Genomic DNA, 13,420 nt, shown 5'->3' on the forward strand with positions numbered 1-13,420 from the left:
GTTTTCAATTGAATATTATCATTCGCCGTTTAATTGTAAAAGTTTTTAATATGTATGAATTGTTAAACTGCTTTTATAAATATTTATTATTCGAGTCTACGAGTGAATGTATTCAGACATATACGAATGTCCATGTAGCATTAAATATAGTTTAATCAATTGGTCTAATCACAAAGAGTATCAACTAAACGAAACAAAATTTTGCTATGTACATAGATGTGTATGTTTGAATAAGTGCAGCGGCAACTGCAAATATGATATGTGTGAAATATACTATAATAAGAATAGCTGCTGCATATACCAATGCAATTGACAGCATGCGACACGCAGAAGGGGTACGGTGTGTGAACCACTTTCTCGGTGAGAGTTAGGTGCATATTTTCAGTGTTTTTTTTCAGTAGTTTAACAAGGGTGAGTGCTCTAACTGAGTTTGATGCTACAAAATTGAGCTTTAAAACTTGCACTGTGCTGTGTTGAGCTTGCACTGAAAAACTGCCTGTTAGTGGTGAAATTTGTTTATGACAAAACGGTTAATTTTAAATGTTTGATCTTTGTTCTTTGATTGATTTGGTTTTGAACTGGCACAATGAAATACCACTTTAGTCGTTTAATTTGCCATGTGGGTTATAAATTTGCTATTCAGCGTGCAATTCTACAAGAAAAAAAGTGAAAAGAATGCTTGAGCTTACTTCTCGTATTCGGAAGCATTGCAGACAAAGTGGTGTGGTGAAATCTGCATGAAAAAATTGCTAATTTTTTAACCCTTTCTAATAGTGGGAAGAAAAAAAAATGTAGTAGGAAAATTCTACGCAATTTGTCACCTCTTATTAAGAAAAATTTTAATTTTTTTTTTGTTTTATTGTAGCAGTGCAAAACATTACGCATACATTTTTTGAATTTGCTGCTGAATTAATTACATCTTCATCTAAGACTGTGTGTGCATCACACGCGTGTGTGTCGTCTATGCACGTGAAATAAGCTAAACCGCTTAGCGTTTCTAATATAACATATAAGCCAATTTTACGCTTATCTTGAGAAATTAAATTTTAACCTATTAAAGATGCGCTCGAAAATTAAGATTTCATATAAAATTTTAATAAACGAGTTTTTTTTAACTTCAAGCCTTAACTCTTTTGCGTAATTTGACGGAGCAATCCGCGAACAAAAACTATCTCTTATCCCAAAGAACGGATTAATCCGCAATATTTTTTTTTTTTTGTTTTTGTTTAAGTTTGATGAAAATAAATCCTTTTAGTAGTCCCTGTAACATTATTTTTCATTAGAACAAACAATTAAAGTCTTGCCGTCACAAGGTCCTACTCTTTGAACACAAGCAAACTATTAAGGCAATTACTTCCAAATACAAAAAAAATATTATGGACGCAAGATATTTTGAGTACAACGCGCATTTCGAGCGGTGATGCAAAAGGTTAAGATTTAAAACCAAAAAAAAAACACATTTCGCGCACCACTTGAAAACTTTCTTATACTTACCCAAAGTTTCAATATTATTATCATCGTTTTGTCACAAACCGAATTTCACCAACTCACCCTAATTCACTGCTCCTGCCCAATATGTATGTGTGTATAGCGAAAACTCCTTACCAGGCGTTGCAGATATTATGGTTTTCAGCACTAACACATCTTATTGCTGAATAAAGCGCGCTTAAAGCCATAGCACCTAGAACGCTTGTCACAGAGTTCCAGCTTATACCCTCATCCCGATCACATTTGGTTACGCCGAGTGATTTGTCGCACCATTTTGTATATTATACATATGTATTATGCCATTTTGTTGCTCGTTCATACTAACGACAGCATGAAACGAAAACGAAAATGAAAATAAAAACAAAAAAAAAAACTCCCTCAGTCCATCCCAGTGAGGCTGCATACCACCGCCACTTATTTGGTTAAATGGTATGCGCGCCTTCCTTGTTGTTATTTGCCGGCCATTGAAGTATACAATCCATAATTGCGGTGGTAAGGTAGAGAAAGTGTAACAGGTGTACGATCTGGAAAGTAAGAAATTAATAGGACTATAGATAAGTTCGTGCGGTTTTACAACAGATGGCGTAACTTGATTATTATTCCATCGATCCACATTTCCAAACATTCATTGGAGAGCTACTGTCGTAAGGCACAAACGTCAGTATAAGTTTTTTATTTGAAGCGTAAACAACAATATTTTTACCACACTTGAAAATGTCGAATTTCGTGCCAAATAATGTGTTTTTGCGGGGAATTCTTCTTCATTATTTTAATATGAAGAAAAAAGCAGCCGAAAGTCATCGTATCTTGGTGGAAGTTTATGGTGAGCATGCTCTATCTGAGCGAACGTGCCAGAAGTGGTTTGCACGCTTTAAAAGTGGTGATTTTGGCTTGGAAGACGAAGAACGCGAGGGTGCGCCGCCAAAGTTCATGGATACCGAATTGGAGGAATTGCTCGATCAAGATCCGGCTCAAACGCAAGAAGAGGTTGCAAAAACTTTGGGAGTTGATCAATCAACCATTTCCAAACGTTTAAAAGCCATGGGAATGATCCGAAAGGTAGGCCATTGGGTGCCGTATGAATTGAAGCCAAGAGACGTTGAACGCCGTTTTATGGCATGCGAACAACTGCTTCAACGGCACAAAAGAAAGGGTTTTTTGCATCGAATTGTGACTGGCGATGAAAAGTGGGTCCATTACGACAATCCAAAACGTCGGGCAACGTATGGATACCCTGGCCATGCTTCAACATCGACGTCGGCGCAGAATATTCATGGCCTGAAGGTTATGCTGTGTATCTGGTGGGACCAGCTGGGTGTTGTGTATTATGAGCTACTGAAACCGAATGAAACGATTACGGGGGATGTCTACCGACGACAATTGATGCGTTTGAGCCGAGCACTGCGAGAAAAACGGCCGCAATACGCCGATAGACACGACAAAGTTATTTTGCAACATGACAATGCTCGGCCACATGTTGCACAAGTGGTCAAAACATACTTAGAAACGCTCAAATGGGATGTCCTACCCCACCCGCTGTATAGTCCAGACCTTGCGCCATCCGATTACTATCTCTTCCGATCGATGCAACATGGCCTGGCTGACCAGCACTTCCGTAATTACGATGAAGTCAAAAAATGGATCGATTCGTGGATTGCGGCAAAACCGACCGAATTTTTCACAAAGGGAATCCGTGAATTGCCAGAAAGATGGGAAAAAGTAGTAGTAAGCGATGGACAATATTTTGAATATTAAATTTGTAACCATTTTACGTCAATAAAGTTTCAAATTTCGAAAAAAAACCGCACGAACTTATTCATAGTCCTATTATTAATATTAAAAACCCAAACACAAAAAAAAAACTCACCATTATGAGGAAAAAAAAATGTTTGCATTCACCTTAGTTGCATCATATTGATGTTAATATTAATGAAACAAATAGGGATTGCACACTTTTTGTATACTTGTACCATTTAACAATACACTACCTAAATTTCTGGAACTTTCTTGGCCCACCTCCGCCCATGAACTGTAGAGTTGCCGAAGGATTGTGTAGCTTTAAGCATTTGATTTGCTTGTCAACGTTTTAACTAGAGTTCTAAGAAATTAAAAAATAAAAAAAAAAACATTGCTATGAACTTTTTATAATCAAGCATTAAATTGTATTATCTGATGTTTTCATTGTAAAATTTATGTTAAACAAAGTTGTGCGTGTGTGTGTGCTTTTTTTTTTTTTTAATAATATGTAACATATGCAACTATTAACAACAATCTTAGCATGGTTCAGTTCAGTACGCTAAAATGGCGGCAATTCGGCAATGAGATTCTGGAATGCGCAATCGCTGAATTCCCAATGCTGGAAAGTATAAATAGTGTCTAAAAATGTGAATGTGTAAACTTAACGCACTTCTCACACGTTAATAACGCGCGTGCATGCTTACATGCTTGCATACATACATACATATTGTAAGCCATCTACTCGTACATATCTTTTGCATTGGCAATTTAGTGACTGCGAATTTTGAAGCCTCAAGGCCGCAGCCGCTTTTCTCATCGCAAAGCTAATCACCTGCAGTTCAACGTTTAACTTATTTTTGTGTAATTTCATTCTTGAATCAAACTCAATCAACTAAATTTTCTTGTAAAACTAATCACATTTTAAAGCTACTTTAATTTCGAGCAGATCAAAAAGTACCAGCGAACACGTGCTCTGAACTCTTTGTAGCCTGAGTACTATCAACAAGACACGTGTTAATCTATGTTGTACCAAAAAAACAAAAAAAAAAAACGAAAGAGAACACATGAAAAGAGAAAATCACAATCCAAACTCAACTAAACACGTCATTTTTAGTATTACGAATTTCAGTACGTAAATTATGAATATAAGCAGAAATTAAAGCAAAACAAAATTAATTCAAATAAAACTGTAAAAAGCGTACTCTACATATTAGAACTTCTTCTCAACTAACTAGTGGCATTTAAGTAGTAAGCAAACAAGTAAACATTAGAAAAAGGAGAGAAGAACTGTAAGCACCTCAAAGGTAAAGTTATCAAAAATAAAAACAAATTAATAAAATTTAAATTAGTATATAATAGTAAAAATTACAAAATTATAAAAAATAGCAAAGTATAGGAAGAAAACAAAACAAAAAAAAAAAACAACAACAATTGTACAATATATGAATTTTAGCATGTAAGGAATTATATTCTTGTATGTATAAATAATGTACGCCCATATGCATAAAATAGAAAACAAAATAATTACGAAATATATGCGAAAACATGTTTGAAGTGAAATTTCAAAGAAAAGAAAAAGCAAACGTATAAAAATCATTAAAAGTTTTGCAGCAGTGCAACGTAAGTAAGCGTGCGTAATATTGAGCGGTTAAGTTCAAGGCGCATTTATTGAAGGTGGTGGCACTAGACCAACAACAATGTTTTGTACGTCTGATTATCACGGCAAGATATTGGCGAAGTAGAAAACAAAAAATTAATTCGCCCTGTTTTATTCTGTGCTGACAGCCACATGGGCACAGCGAAGGAAAAAATACAAATCAGCTGATTTACCAACACCGCTTTTAATAGATTCGCCTTGGGTTGAATTACAGTAATTTCGAGTGTGCGACAGAATTGTTTTGCCGTCTAATTAAAAAAAAAAAATCCAATAAAATTCTTAATTGAATAGCAGCATATAAGTAATGCTTTCTAGGAGATATCGTGATGGAAAAAAGAAATTTAAATAGAAAATTGAAATGTCGAGCCGAGCACCGAGAGATTTAGTAACTCCTAAAACACTCAGGCTAAAAAGCCCCTTGTATTTAAAGCTCTGGAAAGTGAAAGGGTAGTTAGGCGAGGAGGAAAGAAGATAAGTAACAGAAGGAAAAAGATAGGATTGAATAGAGAAATAGAGCAAATTTTCCAGATGCTTTTGCAAATCTGAAAATGTCCTACACGAATAAACTTCGTTCTCAGGACATCGGAACCAGATGTTAGATTCTTTGGCAAATTTAAAAATGTCCTCCAGTTTGAGAGAACGAATTTTATTCGTTCCAATGACATCGGCAACCGAAATTCACAGCCTTGCTCTAGCAAATGCGGGATACTCACATAGAAAATGCTCAGAGCTATCCGCCTCCTCTAAGCAAGACAGGCAAATCTGGTCCGCAATGACTCCAATGGTGGTCATATGTTGACCCCATCGGATTGTGTCCGGTAATAATACGGACCATCGGCCGAACATCTTTTCTTCCAAGTTTTAAAAGTAAAAGGCGGACAGTTTTCTGTTTTCGTGCTTGTCACAAAACACTTTGCAGCTCTGCAGCGTTCTAGACCGGACCATCGCTCTTTATGTAAAATGCATTGCAAAAGAAATTAGTTTCATTTAATGACATTAGCAGCCATATTAGCCATTTGAGTACTATCGAACTTGTAAATTGTAATTAATTTTTTTCTCAAATACCTTCAATTCACTTCAAATTCAATTTTGTCAAATAATAAAAAGAAAAAAAAATATTTGCGAATTTACAGTTGCAATATGAACAAATTATGAAACTTCAAAAATCACTGCAGCCATCTAAAAATTTTAAGTAAAACTACCCTCATATTTTGTCTTCCATGGCAGTTGCACTTTATTTACTGAATCCCGATTCACTGGTAAAAGCGAACGGGGAAGAGAGAGGTGTTTTTATTTCCCGTACTGGCGACACGCTTTGTTCTTCTTATTTGTGTTGTTAAACTTCAAGAATCAAACGTCAGAAGCAAATAATGTTGCTGAAAACAATATTGCCCGTGTAGCCGCGAATGAAAGATGAAAAGACAATTTGATATTCAATCCACCAAATTTCAAAAACAAAATACCTTCTGCTCAAATATGAATGAGACGTTATCAATAAAACGGTCCGCGGATGACATATGGCAAAAATAAATTTTTTTGTTTTTTGGTAGGACTGTTATAAGCTTACATGGCAAATTTCAGCGTGATATGTCACATAGTTTGTTTTCTGTGCTACTGTAAACAAGTCAAGCTCGAGTGTGTTCTTCGAATTTAACGATGGAAATTCAAGATGAACAAAGAATTTGTTTGAAATTTTGTTATTCCAACAAAATTTCGGCTTCAGACGCCTTAAAAATGTTGCAGACAACCTATGGGGACTCTGCTCTATCGCGTGCACGTGTTTTCCAGTGGTACAAATCGTTCAAAGAGGGCCATACATCGGTTGAAAACTTGCCTCATGAACGTCGTCCAGCAACATCAATAAACGACGAAAACATCGGAAAAGTAAAGGAAATTGTGCTTGAAAATCGCACAAATCGCAAAATCGGTTAACGCTGAATATTATTTAGACGTTTTAAAGCGTTTGCGCGAGAACATTCGTCTTAAAAGGAAGGAATTGTGGGACAACAAGTCATGGTTCTTGCATCACGATACTGCACCAGCTCACACAGCACGTCTTGTTCGCGATTATTTGAACAAAAATAATGTTAATATTGTTCCGCAAGCACCGTATTCGCCTGATATGGCTCCATGTGACTTTTTCCTGTTTCCCAAGCTCAAGTTGCCGCGCCGTGGAAAACATTTTGAGACAATTGAAGCCATAAAAGAGAATTCGAAGAACACACTCGAGCTTGACTTGTTTACAGTAGCACAGAAAACAAACTATGTGACATATCACGCTGAAATTTGCCATGTAAGCTTATAACAGCCCTACCAAAAAACAAAAAAATTTATTTTTGCCATATGTCATCCGCGGACCGTCTTATTGATAACGTCTCGTTCATATTTGAGCAGAATGTACGTGTAAATCTTGTCTGGATTCGCCTTGAATTGTCCTACTTTCAAATTGCTGAAACGACTTACTGTTTTATAGCAGCCTTGCTAAGCCGTGCTTTGATCGTTAGAATCGAGTTATTGGAGGTTTGTACTTCGACTTCGTTAAGTGTTGTCAATGCCCAAGAACCGTTTTATTTCGATAGGATCCGGTCAGTGCGAGATAGATGTCAAATTAGTTTAAATGTTTGCCTGTATGAGAAATATGTACATCTGTGTTCAAAATAATTGGAGCGCGACTAATTAAAAAGTGTAAATTTTTTTTATTTTTAATTTTTATATACATACATGTGTTTTTTGCTATGTTTTTTAAGTATAGTGCATTCTACATTCTAATCAAAGCTCCAAATTTTGTACAAAATTAGCAAGCATTTAACAAATTTCAAACAAAAAAATACATCACCATTTTCAACTTTTTATTCAGATTATTACAAAAATTCGTGGTATGCAGCTTCCTAGCCCATTTACAAAAATATTAGTAAAGGGTATTTCAAGAGACGCGTCTAGCGGTTGTTTTAAAATGAAACGAATATTAACATAAGATTCTTTCAGGTTTATTATTTTTATGCAAAAAACGGTCTTAGGAATTTATACATATGTGAAAAATTATATCATTTAAATGTCTACCATCAACACTACTAAGGGCTGCCATACGAGAATTAAAATTTTCAAGGACTCCCTCACACGTCGTATCGAGTTCAGCAATCTCGAAGCGAATGTTGTGTTTCAGCTTTGAAATCGTCGTTGGCTTATTCACATAGACTTTACTTAACCTTTCTGGTCTGGACTTTACTTAACCTTTCTGAGGGCCTTTGCCTCTTCTCAACAGACCCAGTTTCGTGAAAGGCTTTCCAGGTCGAAAGGTTGAATTGTCGACTCATTCATTCGGACGATCATTTTCCACGAAAAAATCACGAATTTTGCGATATTTTGCTCTTAAAGCTCGACTATTTTCATAATAGGTTTCAATAATTTTCAAGCGTTGCTCTATGGTGTAAAATTGTACATCTATCTACTCGTCACTTTTGAAAAGGGGTCTTTATTACAAAGTGCATGTCTCAAGTGGCTCATAATTGTCGTTCATTTTTGACAAATTTCATTCGCTGAGGCATTGAACATTTTCCGCCACACAAAGGACTTCGGAACACGTGATTTATGTGTGTGCGAGAAAATCGTACGCACCAAAAAAAAATTTCTAATATCAAGGCAATTTTTAAGGGGTTAGGTGGGTTTGAAAATTTCAAAAAATCGAATTTTGTTTTTTTGTCTCATTAAATAGTACAGTATGTTTAAAATACTCTCCTAAAATTTTAAGTCAATCCGAGTAAAATTCTAAGAGATAGACCCTTCAGAAGTTCCGCCCATTAGGCCACGTCAGTTGAGCGCTTCGCTCGTATACGTGTTTATCTCAAAACTCCATTTTTTAAGTCGGTGGACACGATATCTCGAAAAGTTATGAAGCGATTTAGTTCAAATTTTGTACAAATCTTTGAAATAACATTATCTAGTTATTGAACGAAAGATTTTTTTTTTTTGTTAATTACAACAATTTTTTTTTAGCCAATGTATGTCGAAAATTTCACTAAAAAATGTGTTTTTTGGTTCAAAGCCTGTCATAAATTCAAATTTTGATTTTTTTTTTTTTCCTTCGTACAACAACGAGATTTATCCATGTATATTACTAACGAAATCCGTTTGGTTTTCTGATTTTAGATGAACCAATAATGAGCTATGCTGTCCACGGCAAGAGCATTTTTTTTTTGAGACGTCAAGGAAGATGAGGTACCAACGGCTGAGTTTTCGAAATTTTTAAATAAAAATTTCACAAAATACTGTTTATATATGTATCTTAGATACAGTGAATTGCTTAAATAAAATATATGATTTTATATACTAAAAAAAAATAGTCAAAATCTTCTTTTTTTCAACCTCTGAAACCCACCTAACCCTTTAAGGGGGAACACCACTGTGAACGCGTGAAAATTAAGTGATTTTCATGATTTTTTTTTTTTAAGTAGGGATGATGATTTGAGGATCGGACAAATTATAATTGATTTAACATATATTATATTCAACTATACTGACACAAATTTTTATTAAAAAATATAAAAAACTACAATTGTTATTAATATTAATGCACTGACGTCATAAAAAACTGATGCTCCCTGGTGGCCACGATACAGCGGTGAAAAATCAACTGAAAGCAAAGAATCAAAAACATTCTTAATCTATACATATATGGCTATCATCGTACGTGGCGGTTTTTTTTTATTTAATTATTATTATTTTTTTTTTTTTTTTTTTGAGAAAGTGGTGTGCGTTTGAAAAATGTTTACCTTGAAAAAATATTAATTTTTCGACTGTAGCCAATACACGTACAGAAATAAAAAAAAAATTAAAATCGGTTCATAAGTGTTCGAGAAATCGAGACCACCGTGTTCAGAAAAGTTGGTATGAGAAAAACGCGTTTAAAGTTTTCATTGGCCGTTGTAACTCACTACCTGCAATTATTGTATTGGGTATAACTTCGTCAATTTTCAAGATTTTAAGTTGAATTTTTTACACATTTTTAAATATATCTACTTTAAGAAAATTAAAAAAAAAATCGATTTTTTTGAAAAATCACAGTGGTGTTCCCCCTTAAGCGGCTTCAAACTTACATTTGTTATACTAAATTGAATTGAATTTAATAAAACTGCATGAATTCAAGCTTTCTAAAAATTCTGATTCTGAATAAAAAGTTGACAATTTTGTTGAATCTTTTTAAAATTTGTAAAATTTGTTTTAAAAAGTTTGGAGTTTTGAGCCAAACAGTGAACTATACTGTTATAAAAACAAAAACAAAACGTGGTTGAAACTTAGCAATTAGCCGGGCTCCTATTATTTTGAACACAGATGTATCTTTGCTTCGTATGGCGGGAACTATTCTAAATAGACTGGAATTTCTATTTTAAAGAATGTTGTTATTGCCCGAGTGCCACAACCTTGAATAGATTCGCCTTGGTGCATAGATTCGCCACGGCATTTTCTTCTTTTTCAGTTCTAAACTGATACTCAATTCCTGTATTTGGAGTGGAATAAAAACATTTTATGCTCCATTCCAATTGTGCAGATTTCTACTAAGGACAAGTTTGAGCGAGAATGAAAATTTTGAGACTCACGACATTGACGTGAAGGCACAACATTTTTAACAGTTAGGTCGTGCACAAGTTTTGAAGGAAACTTGAAACCGCAGCTATCTATGTTTTAACTGTATAAAAATTCATAATTGCGGCATAGTTGTGCGGCACCTTGGGAACCCCCGAAATTTCTTTTCTGCCGTTTAAAGTTGCAGACACTTACGACACGCTTGTGAATACTCCAAATGGCTTCGAAGATTTGGAATTATCAAAGAAAAGAAAGTTTCAGGTGAAGTTTCTATTAGTTTTCTAAATAAATAGAAATTTCTTTGAATAAAACTTTTTTATACAAATACGAACTAAAAGAGGAATTCCAGTGTATTCGCAAAGGTATGTACATACATAGTTCGTAACTTTGTTCGATCACAAGTAGATTACTGGCATCAACTCATAACAAAATGTTGAATTAAAACATTGAATTGCAATTACTGTAACGAAAATGAATTTATACTAAGTATCTACAATGGGTTAAAACCGGAAAGAAGCTCTAAATGCATATCTGTCGACTCTTGGCAAAACAACTTAAAACTTTATAATAATGAAACTCTTAATTATTCGCAATAATTGATTGATAAAAATCGAATTAAGATTCTCAAATTTTTTATGAAAGTGCTGTTGTAATATATAATAGATAAGGTGGCGCAAAATTAATCACCCTCTCGGAATATTTCTAATTTTTGGCATCTAATGGCGTCGTACGTCAATCAAATTTGGCACTTGTGAAATAAACAGCTGCTGCATGCAAAGAGACAGGCAATGGAGGGCGTAAAGGACAAAATAAAGATTTTCATTACTCAAAATAATTTTTTTACTAAATAAAAATAAACAAAATATTTAGTAAAGAAATTATTGAAAAAAAAGAAATGCATGACTGATTTTGCGCCACCTTGCATGTATGTACATAAACAATGGCAAAAAGTGCTTAAGTCAGTTAGGTTGTTTTGTCAGCAGTAGATATGCATAAATGCACGTTAAAATTGAAAATTAAATTTGGCGCATGTACTGTTAAGTACGAATTTATTATACATACATAGATATGTGTATGTGTATGTGTACACTTTAGTAAGTATGTATATGTAAATATTATTTATAAGTATGTATTTGTACGCGGCTGATAATTTGTATGCAAGCATGTAATGAATAATTATAATAAAATAGTATGTACATATAAATAATGAAAAAATAAAGAATGAAATCCTTGAAACTTACTGTTTGAAGACTTTCTCGAAGGCAGGGCATGCGTCAAGGGTGGGAGAAGTGGTTCCTAAGCCTTGCATGGGATGGAGGGAATAGGTGTGTAAGATCTATTCCGTACAAATCGCATTATAATCTAGCATTTATTCAGATTCAAGCATTTCTAACTGCATCAAGAATTTTTTACACTCTTTAAAATACATTGACCCTTCTTTCAGGTTCAGTTACGTCACTTGGAGCCACATGCAAAGCTTCTATCTTCATCTGCAAGCACTTCCAAGGAATGAAATTCAAGAGAAAACGCGACGTATTTTGAGTAAACTGCGGCTAATAGGCCGGTCACAATGGGTTCGTACCGTCCCTTGCGTTATGGGGGGCCTCTTATCAGTCGGCTTCATTTTTTTTACTGCAATCGATAGATATATTATAGGAGAATATGCCCTCAAAATTTTAAGCGGAATTCAAAGTGATTTCGGAGTTACAGGCCTGTGTACCGTCCCTCGTGTGAGTATACTGTCTACCTTCTGAATACTTGGAAACACGTTTTCTCAAAACCATGTTTTTGAAAATGGCGTGTAAGATTAAAAAAAAAAAACGACGAAAGTTATCGTTTCAAACCGATAACCTATATAAAGATAAAAAAAGATATAATTAAAATGCGCAACTAATTAACTAACAAAATACAAAAAAAATTCATTTTCTAATGTTATTTAACACATTTTTTGAAAAAATATAGCGAAAAAAAGCACTTTTTTCAATAATTAATTGTGTGTTCATTTTTTCATATTTTTATACAAGAGTACATAGTCTATTATATGCGGGAAAGCCTTCTGAATAAGACAATATTTTTCTTTTGTGTTTCAAGTGAAAACTACGACCGTGATCTTACACGCCGTTTTACTAGCGCGCAGCGAGAAGCTGTGCGAGATCCCTCATATGTCCGTTTTTGTTTTTTTATTTATGTTACAAAATTGTTTATTACTCTTCAATCATGCTTTCAAATAAATGCAAAAGATTATTCCTGTGTCCCGCTTTTTTCGCTTCGAAAAAAAATTGAGAAAAAACACCTTTTTTTGAAGCCACTGATAAGAGGCCCCCCTTAACGAATTTGACATGGCAGCAAAATAAATTGGGTGTATTTGAGTCAAAGGCGCCACATAAGGGCTGTACGCCATACTGGAATGCACAAAAGCTGCCAACTTTCTACCTTTACCGTACCGTCAAGTGCGGCGAAAATGACAACTGTTTGAAGAAGAAAAATGTTGTATCGCGCAAATTTTTATCAGTGGTGATTTTATTATAATAACAAATTAAATGCAGAAAATAAAATAGAATGGAATTTAAATGAATTGAGTCAATTCCTTTTTTTCCTTGTTCACTCCTCTCGGGAGCAAGGGCCTCGACAAGGCTCTTCCATCGTACACGGTTGTTTTTGCACCGTCCCATGAGAGGTCGGCATCTGCTATTCGCGCAACATCGACCTTCTCCACGAGTTGTTTCGTTGGTATCGGTTATATCTCGAATTACCACGTGTCTTTCAGGTGGGGTGTAAAGATTTGTCACAGAGAGTCCCCAGGGGAGAAGGGGGCAATTTTTTTCTGAAATTCGGGACACGAGGTTTATGAACGGCCCCAAAAAGCAAACTTACAATTCCTAATATTTGTACATGAAAGACAATTTTTAGTATAAACATAAATCCGAAATTCTCGGTTGGATTCATGTCAGGAGATTT

This window comes from Anastrepha ludens, chromosome 3 (genome assembly GCF_028408465.1).
Source record: "Anastrepha ludens isolate Willacy chromosome 3, idAnaLude1.1, whole genome shotgun sequence".
Taxonomy (NCBI): Eukaryota; Metazoa; Arthropoda; class Insecta; order Diptera; family Tephritidae; genus Anastrepha; species Anastrepha ludens.